The sequence below is a fragment of the Vipera berus genome (assembly GCF_964194415.1).
Source record: "Vipera berus genome assembly, chromosome: 7".
Classification (NCBI taxonomy): domain Eukaryota; kingdom Metazoa; phylum Chordata; class Lepidosauria; order Squamata; family Viperidae; genus Vipera; species Vipera berus.
The window spans coordinates 17,124,638-17,138,481 of NC_138209.1; the positions used below are offsets into that span (position 1 = coordinate 17,124,638).

The 13,844-nt window shown below is 38.4% G+C and overlaps 1 protein-coding gene across 4 annotated transcripts in view; it reads left to right on the forward strand.

The window, feature by feature from the left end:
• The window catches only part of PDLIM5 (PDZ and LIM domain 5), a 147,827-nt gene that overhangs the window by 8,451 nt on the left and 125,532 nt on the right, over positions 1-13,844 (forward strand). The window lies entirely within an intron of this gene.

Below are 13,844 nucleotides of genomic sequence, written 5' to 3' on the forward strand. Positions count from 1 at the left end.
ATTATGTTTAAAAACAACAGTAAAAGCATCTGCCATCTTAAGTAAACTGCTAAAACCAGTTGACGATGACTAAAATCTACCAACTGGTTTAGCACCTTTAGTAAAATGTAGTAGTGACTTGTTTGAAACTGAAAGCGTGATCGTAACTTTTGTACTTGGGATTTCTATGAATGGTTGATCAAGTGGGTTTGATGTATGTTAATTGGACATTCATGAAAGCCCATAGAAATATTATAAAATTTTTACCTCCACTCCTGTCACAGCAAATTTCGTATGTTTCTTTATGTGCTTTATGGTACAAGGAAGAGATGGGTTCATTGGATGAAAAAGTCAGATGTACATCTGGAAGACTGATCAAATAAGGCTTAGAATAGGCAAGATTGCTGCATTTAGTAGTAAAGCTTTGTAAAAGCATACTCACAAGGTGAGCGCAGAAGAAAAGATGATTGGATGTAATATAACTGCAGTATGATGCAACTAAAATAGAGACAAAGCATAGTTTAGAATACATTGTCATTTTAAACCTGACGAGATGGCCACAGTCTATCAAGTCTTTTTAACCAACCTTCCTTACACTTTTCAGGTATGGTGGCCTTCATTTTCCAGGATACTGAGCCACTAGCTCCAAGATAGACCAGTTTGGGTAATGGTTAAGGCCCTAGGGTAGAAAGCAGGAGTCTGTGAATTCAAGTTCCACCTTAGTCATGAAAGCCAACGGTGACAGCCCAAAATCTCAGATTTTTAAAATATATTTGGGATATAAAGATAGATGTGTTAAAAGATATTTAACTAGATTAAGTCCTTTGGAAAGAGCTGGACATTAAAAAAGAGTTAGCTTTGTAAAATAATTGCCACTTGTTTTATTTTATTTTATTGACATTTTAAAATGACTTAGTAATAATTATATCCCAGTAGGATTGTTCTTGGAAATGAGTGGAAGATTTATTTATTTTTTTTTTTTAAAAAAGAACCATTATTAATATAACATGAGAAGGCTCCTGGTTTTTGCTTAATGTGTCAGCTATGTTCAATGGTGGGATTCAGTCGGTTCGCACCACTTCGGCAGAACCAGTAGCTAATTTTCTGTTGCCCAGGCCCAGAATGGACTTCGGGAAGCGGCATCCACACAGAGAACCGGTTGTTCACATATTTGAATCCCACCACTGGCTATGTTCATTCTGACACATTTTAATGGACAACAGTTTTCTTATTTTCTCACACTTCATTGTTTTGAAAAGAATAATGTATTGTTGTTAGCTGCGAAGTCGTGTCCGACCCATCGCGACCCTATGGACAACATTCCTCCAGGCCTTCCTGTCCTCTACCATCTTCTGGAGTCCATTTAAGCTCACGCCTACTGCTTCAGTGACTCCATCCAGCCACCTCATTCTCTGTCGTCCCCTTCTTCTATTGCCCTCGATCTTTCCCAGCATTAGGCTTTTCTCCAGTGAGTCCTTCCTTCTCATTAGGTGGCCAAAGTATTTGAGTTTTAGCTTCAGGATCTGGCCTTCTAAAGAGCAGTCAGGATTGATCTCCTCTAGGACTGACCGGTTTGATCGCCTTGCAGTCCAAGGGACTCGCAGGAGTCTTCTCCAGCACCATAGTTCAAAGGCCTCAATTCTTTGGCGCTCAGCCTTTCTTATGGTCCAACTTTCACTGCCATACATTGCAACTGGGAAGACCATAGCCTTGACTATACGCACTTTTGTTGACAGGGTGATGTCTCTGCTTTTTAGTGTGCTGTCTAGATTTGCCATGGCTTTCCTCCCCAGGAGCAAGCGTCTTTTAATTTCTTGGCTACAGTCCCCATCTGCAGTGATCTTGGAGCCCAGGAAAATAAAATCTGTCACTACCTCCATTTCTTCCCCATCTATTTGCCAGGAATTGAGAGGGCCAGATGCCATGATCTTGGTTTTCTTAATGTTAAGTTTCAACCCAAGTTTTGCACTCTCCTTCTTCACCCGCAACAAGAGGCTCTTTAGTTCTTCTTCACTTTCTGCCATTAGAGTGGTATCATCTGCGTATCTTAGGTTGTTGATATTTCTTCCGGCAATCTTAATTCCAACTTTTGATTCATCTAGCCCTGCCTTTCTCATGATGTGCTCTGCATATAAGTTAAATAGGCAGGGCGACAGTATACAGCCTTGCCGGACTCCTTTCCCAATTTTGAACCAATCAGTGGTTCCGTGTCCAGTTCTCACTGTTGCTTCTTGACCCGCATATAGGTTTCTCAAGAGACAAATAAGATGGTCTGGTACTCCCATCTCTTTAAGAACTTGCCACAGTTTGTTATGATCCACACAATCAAAGGCTTTAGCATAGTCAATGAAGCAGAAGTAGATGTTTTTCTGGAACTCCCTAGCTTTCTCCATGATCCAGCGTATGTTGGCAATTTGATCTCTAGTTCCTCTGCCTCTTCGAAATCCTGCCTGTACTTCTGGTAGTTCTCGATCCACATACTGCTGAAGTCTAGCTTGTAGGATTTTAAGCATGACTTTACTAGCATGAGAAATGAGTGCAATGGTGCGATAGTTTGAACATTCTTTGGCACTGCCTTTCTTTGGAATTGGAATGTAAACTGATCTTTTCCAATCCTGTGGCCACTGTTGAGTTTTCCAAATTTGCTGGCAAATTGAGTGTAGCACTTTTACTGCACTGTCTTTTAAGATTTTGAATAGCTCAGCTGGAATACTGTCACCTCCACTAGCTTTGTTGTTGCTCAGCTTTTCTAAGGCCCACTTCACTTCACATTCTAGGATGTCTGGCTCGAGGTCAGTGACCACCTCATTGTGATTATCAGGGACATTAAGCTCATTCTTGTATAGTTCTTCTGTGTAATTTTGCCACCTCTTCTTAATCTCTTCTGCCTCTGTTAGGTCCCTGCCATTTTGGTCCTTTATCATGCCCATTTTTGCATTAAACGTTCCCTTCATCTCTCCAATTTTCTTGAAAAGATCTCTGGTCCTCCCTATTCTATTGTTTTCTTCTATTTCTTTGCACTGTTCATTTAAGAAGGCATTCTTATCTCTTCTAGCTATTCTCTGGAATTCTGCATTCAATTGGGCATATCTATGTTTTTCTCCCTTGCCTTTCGCTTCCCTCCTTTCCTTAGCTATTTGCAAAGCTTCCTCAGACAGCCATTTTGCTTTCTTGCATTTCTTTTTCTTTGGGATGGTTTTGGTTGCTACCTGTTGTACAATGTCGCGAACCTCTGTCCATAGTTCTTCAGGCACTCTGTCTATCAGATCTAATTCCTTAAATCTATTTGTCACCTCTACTGTATATTCAACAGGGATATGATTTAATTCATACCTGAGTGGCCTAGTGCTTTTCCCTACTTTCTTCAGTTTAAGCTTAAACTTTGCAAGGAGAAGCTCATGGTCTGAGCCACAGTCAGCTCCTGGTCTTGTTTTTACTGACTGTATAGAGCTTCTCCATCTTTGGCTGCAGAGCATATAGTCAATCTGATTTCTGTGATGACCGTCTGGTGATGTCCATGTGTAGAGCCGTCTCTTGGGTTGTTGGAAAAGAGTGTTTGCTATGACCATCGTATTCTCTTGACAAAATTCTATCAGCCTGTGCCCTGCTTCATTTTGTACTCCAAGGCCAAACTTGCCTGTTATTCCAGTTATCTTTTGGCTTCCTACTTTAGCATTCCAATCCCCCATGATGATAAGGACATCATTTTTGGGTGTTAGTTCTATAAGGTGCTGTAGGGCTTCATAGAACCGGTCAATTTCATCCTCTTCAGCACCGGTGGTTGGGGCATAGACTTGGACTACTGTGATATTGAATGGTTTGCCTTGGATTCGAACTGAGATCATTCTGTCATTTTGAGGATTGTATCCCAGTATTGCTTTTCCTACTCTTTTATTGACTATGAAGGCTACTCCATTTCTTCTGAGGGATTCTTGCCCGCAGTAGTATACCTGATGGTCATCTGAATTAAATTCACCCATTCCTGTCCATTTTAGTTCGCTGATACCTAAGATGTCGATGTTCAGTCTTGTCATCTCTTGTTTGACCACGTCCAGCTTTCCTTGATTCATGGATCTTACATTCCAGGTTCCTATGGAGAAAAAATCTTTACAGCATCGGACTTTCCTTTCACCACCAGACACATCCACAGCTGAGCGTCCTTTCGGCTTTGGCCCAGTCGCTTCATTCTTTCTGGCGCTACTAGTACTAGCCCTCTGCTCTTCCCCAGTAGCATATTGGACGCCTTCCGACCTGAGGGGCTCATCTTCCAGCGTCATATCGTTTTGCCTTTTGGTACTGTCCATAGGGTTTTCATGGCAAAGATACTGGAGTGGTTTGCCATTTCCTTCTCCAGTGGATCACGTTTTGTCAGAACTCTCGGCTATGACCTGTCCGTCTTGGGTGGCCCTGCACGGCATAGCTCATAGCTTCATTGAATTACGCAAGCCCCTTCGCCACGACAAGGCAGTAATCCATGAAGGGGAATAATGTATAGCTGACGTATTTTTCCTTAGTCGCAGCAGGTGACTTCAAAACCAACCTTGGCAAGGCTATGCAGGACTGTGTAAATGGTAACTGCTGGGATGGGAAACCATCAGGAATGCTGTAGGATAGACTTGGATGCTAAAAAACCGTTTCTTCCATACTGTTGGCAAGAGCTCCATGCCTGGATACCATTATTTTGCTTTTAGGTCAGCTTTCTGAAGCTCTGGGTTGGATCTGTATGCAGTCTTTTGATAGAAGGGCTGTAGAAAAAGTACACGCACACACACTTCAAACTGTATGCAGTTGGAGATAAGAACAGTGAAATTCATGTGCTCTCTTTTTGCTGTATCATGAACGCAACATAAGAAACAACCTTTCTTTGGGTCCGCTTCCAATTTTTATTCCCAGATAAGAACGTCTTCAAGTGGCTTATCAGAAAGCTAGCTGCAAAAAAATTCAAAAGAAATCCATTTGAATTCATTGTGTTTAATGAAAGCTAAGAAGAGTGAGACATTGGTTTTCTTCCTTTTCCTTTCGCCCTCAGGGACTGGCTGGTTCAGTCAGTGTCCCCACCATTTGAAGCGGCTATTTTTAGTCATCCTTTTTTCCTCCTCATTATTCATTTGCTGATGGTTATCTTTAAGGGCATTCATTGTGAAAGGCGATGTGGTGCTGAAAAGTTTGTTTGTTTCTCTTGGTGGACAGCCAGGGCATATATGAGTTTCTAACTTCTTTTAGTAGAAAAAAAGAGAGATTCCACTATCCATAAAAGGAAATGCATGATAAAAGCTTAAAATAGGAAGAATACTGGTATTTCCTTGACCAAACGAAATGTTTTTCATAGTTGGCTTATGAACCTTGGGAATTTATTACGGCAGACCACTGTCAGCTTAGCCCTTAAATGCATGTCTGCAATAACTTGCAAATTGTGCACTGTGTTTTGGTGTCTGAAAAAACTTTGTTCTAAAGGCTGGTCTGCGTTAATTTATTGAATCTAGTAAGTTGCTTAATAAAAATGGGGCGCCACCCATGCTGACTGGCTCCTGCATTTTTTAACAGTAGATTCTTCTTTGTGTGCTCTGTAAATATTTTGGCATACCTATTGTGTCTTTCTTGACCTTTTCATGCAATAGATTAAAATAAAAGTGGGAGGAAGAATGTTTTTCTTTTACATTTTACGTCTCCAGTTCACATAAATGTTTCCTTCACACTTCAGTAAAGACATGCTACGACTTCAGTCAGGACAATTCATATTGAAGTTACATTAACCCTGTTTGCTGCCGTAAGCTAAGACTGAGTTTCTGACATTGTGCTGGATTAGGAGCTGAGGTTTACTTAGCTGCTTGCCTGCCATGGCAGTAACTCAGGGAAGCATGTTTGATATTTCCTCAATTCTTTTAGTTGCATGGTTACTGTTCTTGGTATTCTTGTATCTATAGTAGCAGTAGATCTGTATGTTATGTAAATGCTGATGTCAAAACATTTTTATATGAATAGATATATGCATGTGATTCTAATTCATTCAAGAGAGAGTTTAAATCATAATGGCTTAAAGTGCACCAAAACCCCAGCCACCTACCATTTCTTAAATCATGGTTTGAATGCAGTCTGTGAATCCTGCCATTGAAATGGAATCTAAAATAACTGAAAACTGCTATGAATCTTTCAATTATTTAAGAAATAAATTAGTATTAAAATAAGCATGTCACTTGCATTTCCCTCTAAGACAGGGGTGTCAAACTCAATTTCATTGAGGGCCGCATCAGCATTGCAGTTGCCCTCAGGGGGCCGGGTGGGTATGGCCAGGGTGGGCATGGCCTACTGGGTGGGCGTGGCTAGAGTGCATATGGCCTACTGGGTGGGCATGGCCAGCTCTACATCGTTTGCATCAAGGGTGCCTATGGGGGCCTGGGGGGACAGATCTGAGGGTCTCTGGCAGAAGGAGGGTCTCTGGGCCAGGGCCAAGGCAGTGGGGGCCCTTCCCTCACTGTTTCCAGGATGGCTTCGCGGGCTGCATGAAACCACTTCGCGGGCCGGATCCGGGCCCCGGGCCTTGTGTTTGACATGTCTGCTCTAAGACACGGGTGTCAAACTCGCTGCATCATAGGACGTTTTGCGACGTATCTTGACTTTTTTGCATTGCCGGAGCTGAGGTGGGTGCGCCTCTGCATGATGTGACACCCTTGCTCTAACTCAATATGAGGGCCCTCTTTAAGGGCTGTATGAGGACTTCATGATGATGCTGGGTTGTTTCAGTGTATTTGGATGACTAAAGAAACTTTAGTAGCTTATTAGTACCCTTTGTAAGTAAGGAGACAATAAACCAAAATGAAGGAAAGGCCTTACATGAGAACGGAAGAGGGAAAAATGTTTGCTTAGATCAGGGGTCTCCAAAGTTGGCAACTTTAAGGCTTGTAAGATTTATGGACTTCAACTCCCAGAATTCCCCAGCCCAGCATGGTTAAAGTCCACAAGTCTTAAACTTGCCAGCTTTGCAGATCCTGGCTTTAGATCGCAAGAAAAATCAACTAATAAATAATGATAACTTTACTGATTGGTAACCATGAAGACAATTTCACAGTGAATTTCTCAGCTAAATACTTGGTGGTACTCATAGGTTTCTTCTATCTTGTTAAAAAAAATTGTTTTCAAAGATGTTTCAGTCTTCAGTACCTGTGTCTTCTAAAGATAAAAGTTTCTCTTTGGGCTATCATGTTACAGAAGAGCCTTTCTCCATCGGAGGCTTTTAAGACATAGTTACATTTCCCAGAATTCCTAATGACCATTCCATTTGGAAATTCTGGGAATTGCAATCCCAGCGCATGGCACTGTTATAGAGAGGCTACTCCATATGTTCCCTGAATGTGAATTTCAGGTCTGCAAGAGCCCAGGATGTCTATTACATAACCTTCCATGTATGTTATGGTTAAGTGCTAAAGCAAACACTCTCAGGCAACCCAAATATCTTTTAAACATATGCTTTCTTGGCTTGTGTAGTTTCTTTGTTCTCTCTCAGTTGCAGATGGGACTTAAGGGAATTAACCTTTCCCATTTTCTATCAACTATTTGACAGCACTTCTGTAATATACCCAAAACTCATTAACAAATCATATAAGTAGTGATCAGGAAATCTTTTGCCTTAGAAAAGTAGTAAGCTTTTAAACAGTCTTCTGTGAATTGCTACAGCCAAGCATATGGTGGCCAAATAAAATTGTAATTTTGTTTTATACTTTGGTTGCAACAATGGCTTATAACTAGCAAAAGGCAAGGTATTATTGCAAATTACAAAAAGTAGTAAAAATTAAAATAACTTCAATTTTTTTAAAAAAATCACTTTTTATCAATGTTTCCATAATAAATAAAGCTTATGAAAAAGGGAAAAGTAAACTCAAATATTTTCAGAAAAAGAGGCCAACAGAAGCAGAAGATAATCTTTTTTTTTGTGTAAAGATTTCCCCCCCCCAAGAATATTCCATAATTTTTGATCTGAAATAACAAGATGCATTGAAGTTGTATAGTATGTTTTTTATCAAATTACCCAGTATACATTGTTACACATTATTACACATTCTTTTGAATAAGGAATGGAATAATGTTAAAGATTGTTATTTCTACATATCCTAGCTATAACATTTCCGCAACTTGTTGAATGGAGTTGCAGTATAAAAGTACTGTAACGTAGCTACTTTATGTCCTGTTACTGTAAGAAAAAAGTAACAAAGATGCCTCATTTGCAAGTAAGGTAATTTAATCCCCCCCCAAAGGTATTCTATGTTTTTAGTAGACCAAGTGAGATTATCGCTTGAGTATTTTATCTTGATTCTTTGGGCTAATGATGCTATTTTGGTGAGCAAGGCAATTTTGGCTTTAAAAATACAGATCCTTTGGGAGTTGGATATTTGTTCCTTGAGTCCTTCTGCTCTGATTGAGAAAGTAATTTGTTACAAAATATGTTCCCTCCACCAGTTCTTCTCATTTGTGGTGGAGTTTTTCCTTTATGAGATCATCAATCATGCTATAATGCCATATGGTGTGTCAGGTAATTGATGGATGTGATTTATTACATAAATCATGTAAAATAGCTTTAAATAAGCCAGGGCTTAATATGGGGGTGAAACCAGTGACTGTTTCAGAAATTGCAAGGTACAACAATCAGTTGCATGTTACTTCCTGCCATATGATAGCATCCCCTTAAATTGTATGTTGTTTCTGTGAGAAGCCATTTCTAGGTTTTGCATTAAGGTGAGCAAGTTGAAACATTCTGCACTGCCCTTTCACTTAACCCAGTATTGATTATTTGATGATGGTCTCTCATCTGTGCTAAAGAAAAAAGTACATGATATAAGGTGGGATTGCGGTAATTATTTCCAGATTTGTCAATGTGGTGCAGATATCCTGAATGACCTTGGTGTGTTACTTTTCTCTCCTCTGGTATGCATCTGTTCCCAAGCCTCTTTTAAGTGGCAGACTGGTATCTAACTAGAAAACATTGCCTTTTTTGGGAATTTTGTGAAACTGTCAGCTGAATCTGAGAAAGAAAAAGTGGCAGTTTGCATTTTTGTACTTTGGAAGAGGAAGAATGACTAAAGAAAAAAAGCAGTTCACATTTTGATCCTGTTGTAAAATACACTGTGTGAAGGAAAACAATATTTTTCTGGTTTTCTGATTTAGCTCCTATATTGATGCAAAATTGCTGAGTGGTATTTGCTTAGTATTGGCAGTTTTAGTATTTTATTTTATTTTATTAATTATTGTTATTATTATTGATCATTACACAAGCAGATGTTCAGACCGGATTTGGTATTATTATTATTATTATTATTATTATTATTATTATTATTATTATTATTATTATTATTATTATTATTATTATTATTATTATTATTATTATGTATTATATTTTAGTATTAGCAGTATTAATATTAACTAATCTGATGCTTGCTTACTTTGTGAACATAGTACCAGACTTATTTAATATATTTTATTCCTCATTTTAGATAACTGTTTTCTCTTATTTTCCTTGCTACTTATATGACAAATATGTCTGCAAGTCTGTCATATTTTTAATGCATTAAAAGTGTCCAGAAGCTCTTGAGCAATTTACTTTTTCAATAAGTTTCAGTGGCTGGATTCTGGTGTCGCATTAAACCCCAAACTCCTTGTTTGGTTTCAACTATTTATTTATGCTATAGTTTATGGCTTTGTGTGTTCTGCAAATCCAAGTTTGTGCATTTTTCATTTAGCTTCTTCCATTGTGCCTCTTCTTCTGTTGTGTCTCTTCCATCTGGCTAAAATCAAATCATGACATCTTTCTTGGGGGTGGGGGGTGGGGGGAAGGCAGTGGATATGCATGACCATAACAAAACAAATTAAATAAATTAATTAAGGTGATAGAATTTCACTTTCTCAGGGAGGCATAATAAGGTTAAGCTTCTGCTTACTCACAGAGTTCACTTTCTCAGGGGTAAAGGACAGAAGCAGTTAAATGGAGAAGATGATGAGAGATGAAGGTGTCTTTCTTCTCAATCTTAAGGAGCCAGATTTCTTTGCCTCAGATAAAGCTACGGCAATCATTTTTGCTCCTGCAAGTTAACCCACAACTTTTGTTAATTTTCAGATAACCGTCAGGATTCAACCTTTGTGTTTGTGTGTTGGAAAAAAAAATCTTCTGAAGTATAGCCAAAAAGATACTTGTATTTTGAAATACTTTGCTATTTTGCTTTCTCTTCCTAAAGCAATTTCTTTTCTTGTAACAGAAGGCTGTTAACTATGTAGAGCTGTTGAGATATCAACCTTTGGATTTTGTTGCACAATAACGTTTCTGGGTGCACGCACACTTGATGATTTTTGTGTCATTAGTTACCTATCACAGATTTCCTAAGTGCATTCTTTAAAAGCATATCTTGAAAAAAAGTGTGAAATAGCACTCAACAAACACTGGAGTTCATCTAAGCCCTTTAGCCTATTAATGTGGTGTTTTTCATGTAAAAACATACAGATCTTTGGATCCTGTTGTAGATCTGTTAAAACTAATGGGACAAATTTGTTGTGCCCAGACAAAATCCAGAGTCCATATAACATATTTTTGTAATTATTGGTGATGTGTTATTAAAACACTTCTAATTTCTCATAGCTCTGGTTGGTTGTATTAAGATAAACTAGTGAGCAGAGGTCATTGTACATCAATTTTGGGGGAGGGAGTTAGGATAAATTGCTTGGTGTACAATTGAACTTAATCATAGTGCCAAACTTGCCTCTGATCTAAAACTTCAAGTTAGTAATTATTCACTTCTATAAGATTGAAATGTTTTAAAAAACTTTTTTATGCACATCTCTATTCATAGTTTGGATTCTTTTTTTAAAAAAAATGTACCAAATACATTTAAACGTATTTCTTCTGATATATTAGTTACAGCAATACATTGTGTACATTTATTATAATGTATGTAAAGCAGTTCAGAGCTGAAACATGTTTATTGAATCATTATTGTTTTTTCCTGCAGTGTAAGAACCATTTAATTTTCTTTAGAAGGCACTTATCTTACCACAAATGTTATAAACTTGATAGGAATTAATGAAATAATGAATACCAGAAATGTCATTTTTGGAAAAAATAATCTTGTGATTGGTAAGCCTATTCAACACAGACTCTGACTTTTCACGAAAAGAAAGATAAATGTTATTTCAATGCAGTGTTATAAACTGGCCTTTATATATAAATAAGCTGAACAGGAAATAAGCTGGGTGTTTGAGAAAAGATAAAAAATCTGTATATGTTGCAACTGGTCTGCCTTATTCAGTTTTTTAGTATTATGGATACTAAGTGGATGGTTTCATAAATGGCTAGAGAATATTGCTATGTGTACTTTTTAGATTAAGGAGATAAAAGTTATTCCATTGCAGTTTTAATGAACATTGTTTATTGAGATTATAAAATACATATACCGGTTGATGTGTCTTTATGATCTGATGACTATTGTTAGCTCTCCAGTGCAGCACAGAGACTGGATAATATCCAGGTCTTATGGATGTTCCTAGCTTCCAGTGGGTGTTTGGGGAGTTGTCCTGTCACTGCATGGGCAGCTCTGTGTGATGTCTGGTTGATCAGTGAAAGAGAGCGTTCAGTAGGGTTGATCCTTAGTGACTTCTCTTGGGCACCTGCTTTAGGGATTCCTTGGTTTACTGAGTTATTGAAGGAGATGAACTGCCAGAGGAGTGATAATAGTTACAAGACTAGGAATGAAGATTATCGGAGATGGAACAAGGACTTATTTAGGTCTACAACATGATATAGTAAGGATGGTAGATCGTCAACACCTCTTTGCACGTGATATATTTGCAGCGTTATTGAAAGTATCCTCCTTTTAGATTTTTTGGACACCTTTCTAGCCTTTGTGGAAAGTTAACTTAAGAGAACCCAAGCCTTCATACATAGAATTCTCTCCTCCCACTTTTCCTCCGTGAGGGAGATAGGGCAAAGAGAGAATGACTACTTCTAAGACAACTCAGTACGTTTTTGAGTCCAGTTTAAGGTGTTTTGACCTTTTCTGCTTTCAGGACTGTCTTTTCCTTGAAGAATCTGCCTGCCCTGTACGATTTAGCAGAAAAGAAAAGGATCAGGAGCAATGACTGACATCCTTTAGAAAAGTAGCAGAGAGTGTCTTCTTTCCAAAGCAGGGGTAGGCAACCTTGGCTCTTTTATGACTCATGGACTTCAATTCCCAGAATTCCTGAGCCAGCTATGCTGAGCTATGCTGGCTCAGGAATTCTGGGAGTTGAAGTCCATCAGTCATAAAACAGCCAAGGTTGCCTACCCCTGTTCCAAAGACATTTAGGCAGGGTTTTGGGTTTTTTTTTTGCACAGTGAAATACAGAAATTGCAGATTCTGATAAGGTATTGTCTAGTGATGAAACAGGCAGAAGGTTTTCTTTTAATGTCCAGAATAAGGTTGCTACTTTTAACGTGCATACTGATCTACTCTGGAACGTTGTGTCCTCAGTTGCAGGAGGGTCCACTTATGATATGAATCATCTCTCTGTACAGAGTGATGCAATCTAAATACCAACGTCTGTTGAAATGCTGCAATCAGTAGTACTGCATATAGAATCTGAGCATGTTTCTGAAGGCAGTTGGATTAATCAGAAGCAATTCTGCCCTCATATACAACTTTCTTATCCTCGAAAATGAGTTGATTATAATAGAGTAATGTATTGGAAGAGGGGTTGGAATTGTATGCAGTGCACTACAAAACTCTTGTGGGTGTTTCAATTCCATGCAATCTTATTTGTGAGTCTGATCATAAAACTCCATATACCTGTGCAAAAGTCTCTATGTGTGCAGTGAGGTCTGTTGAAGAGCTTGTGAACTTTAGGAATTAAAGCTAAATCTAGAATTTAATTATGTAGCCAAGCTGAAACTTAATCTGTAAGGCAGTGTGTAAAAGTGAGCTGCCAGCGTGCTAGGGCTCAAAATAACTTTTGCACTCCCTCCTCGGGACTATAATATCCAGCCTCTTTTATAAATTATTGGTGGAAGTAAAACCTATTGCTTGGACTGGGCATTTTGGACATTATTTGTTTTTAAACTTTTCATATATATATATGAAGAGAGAGTGACAGTTTTGTGTGGTGGTTAAGGCATCAGGCTAGAAACTGCAAGACCTTGAGTTCTATTCTTACCTTAGTCACAAAACCAAATTGTCCTAGGAAGGAGGCAATGGAAAGCCACTTCAGAAAAATCTTGCAAAGAAAAATACAGGGAATTGTCCAGGCAGTCTCTGAGAATCAGACATGGTTGAACAGATGTACAGTATATCACATATCGGAACTTGTGTCAATTTTAAGGATTAATACATTTTTAATATATGCTTCCCTTAACCAAAATCTTGTAATATGAAGAATAGTACAAATCTGAAAGCAATGGATCAATTATTAACGTTTTGACTAGTCTAGTATTCTGGGATCTTACCACCCCGTTTGGTAGGACTGAGTGCCAATGATAGAGGTTCTTAATATTTTCTGTAATTTTGGAGTAAGGGAGGAAACTCTTAATTTTTTTTCACAACCACCCCTAAAAATTCATTCTTCCGAAGGTTTGGCATGCAAATTTGCTTTAGCTGCTAGGAAATCTTTCCAAGTGCAGAGATTACCTAATATAAATCCTCAAATTGCTGGGTACGACATTTTGAAGAACTAATAGAAAGCAAATGCTTTTTGCCTTCCTTCAATCATGCAAATACCCTTTAAAGTTAGAGTTCAGGATGAGAAGGAAATAGGCTTATCTGGATAGTCAGGGGTGATCCTTGAATTCATAATGGCACCGAAGTGCTGTGGATGATTGTACTTTCCTGTGTTTACATCCTTAGGAAAGAAAAAATGTG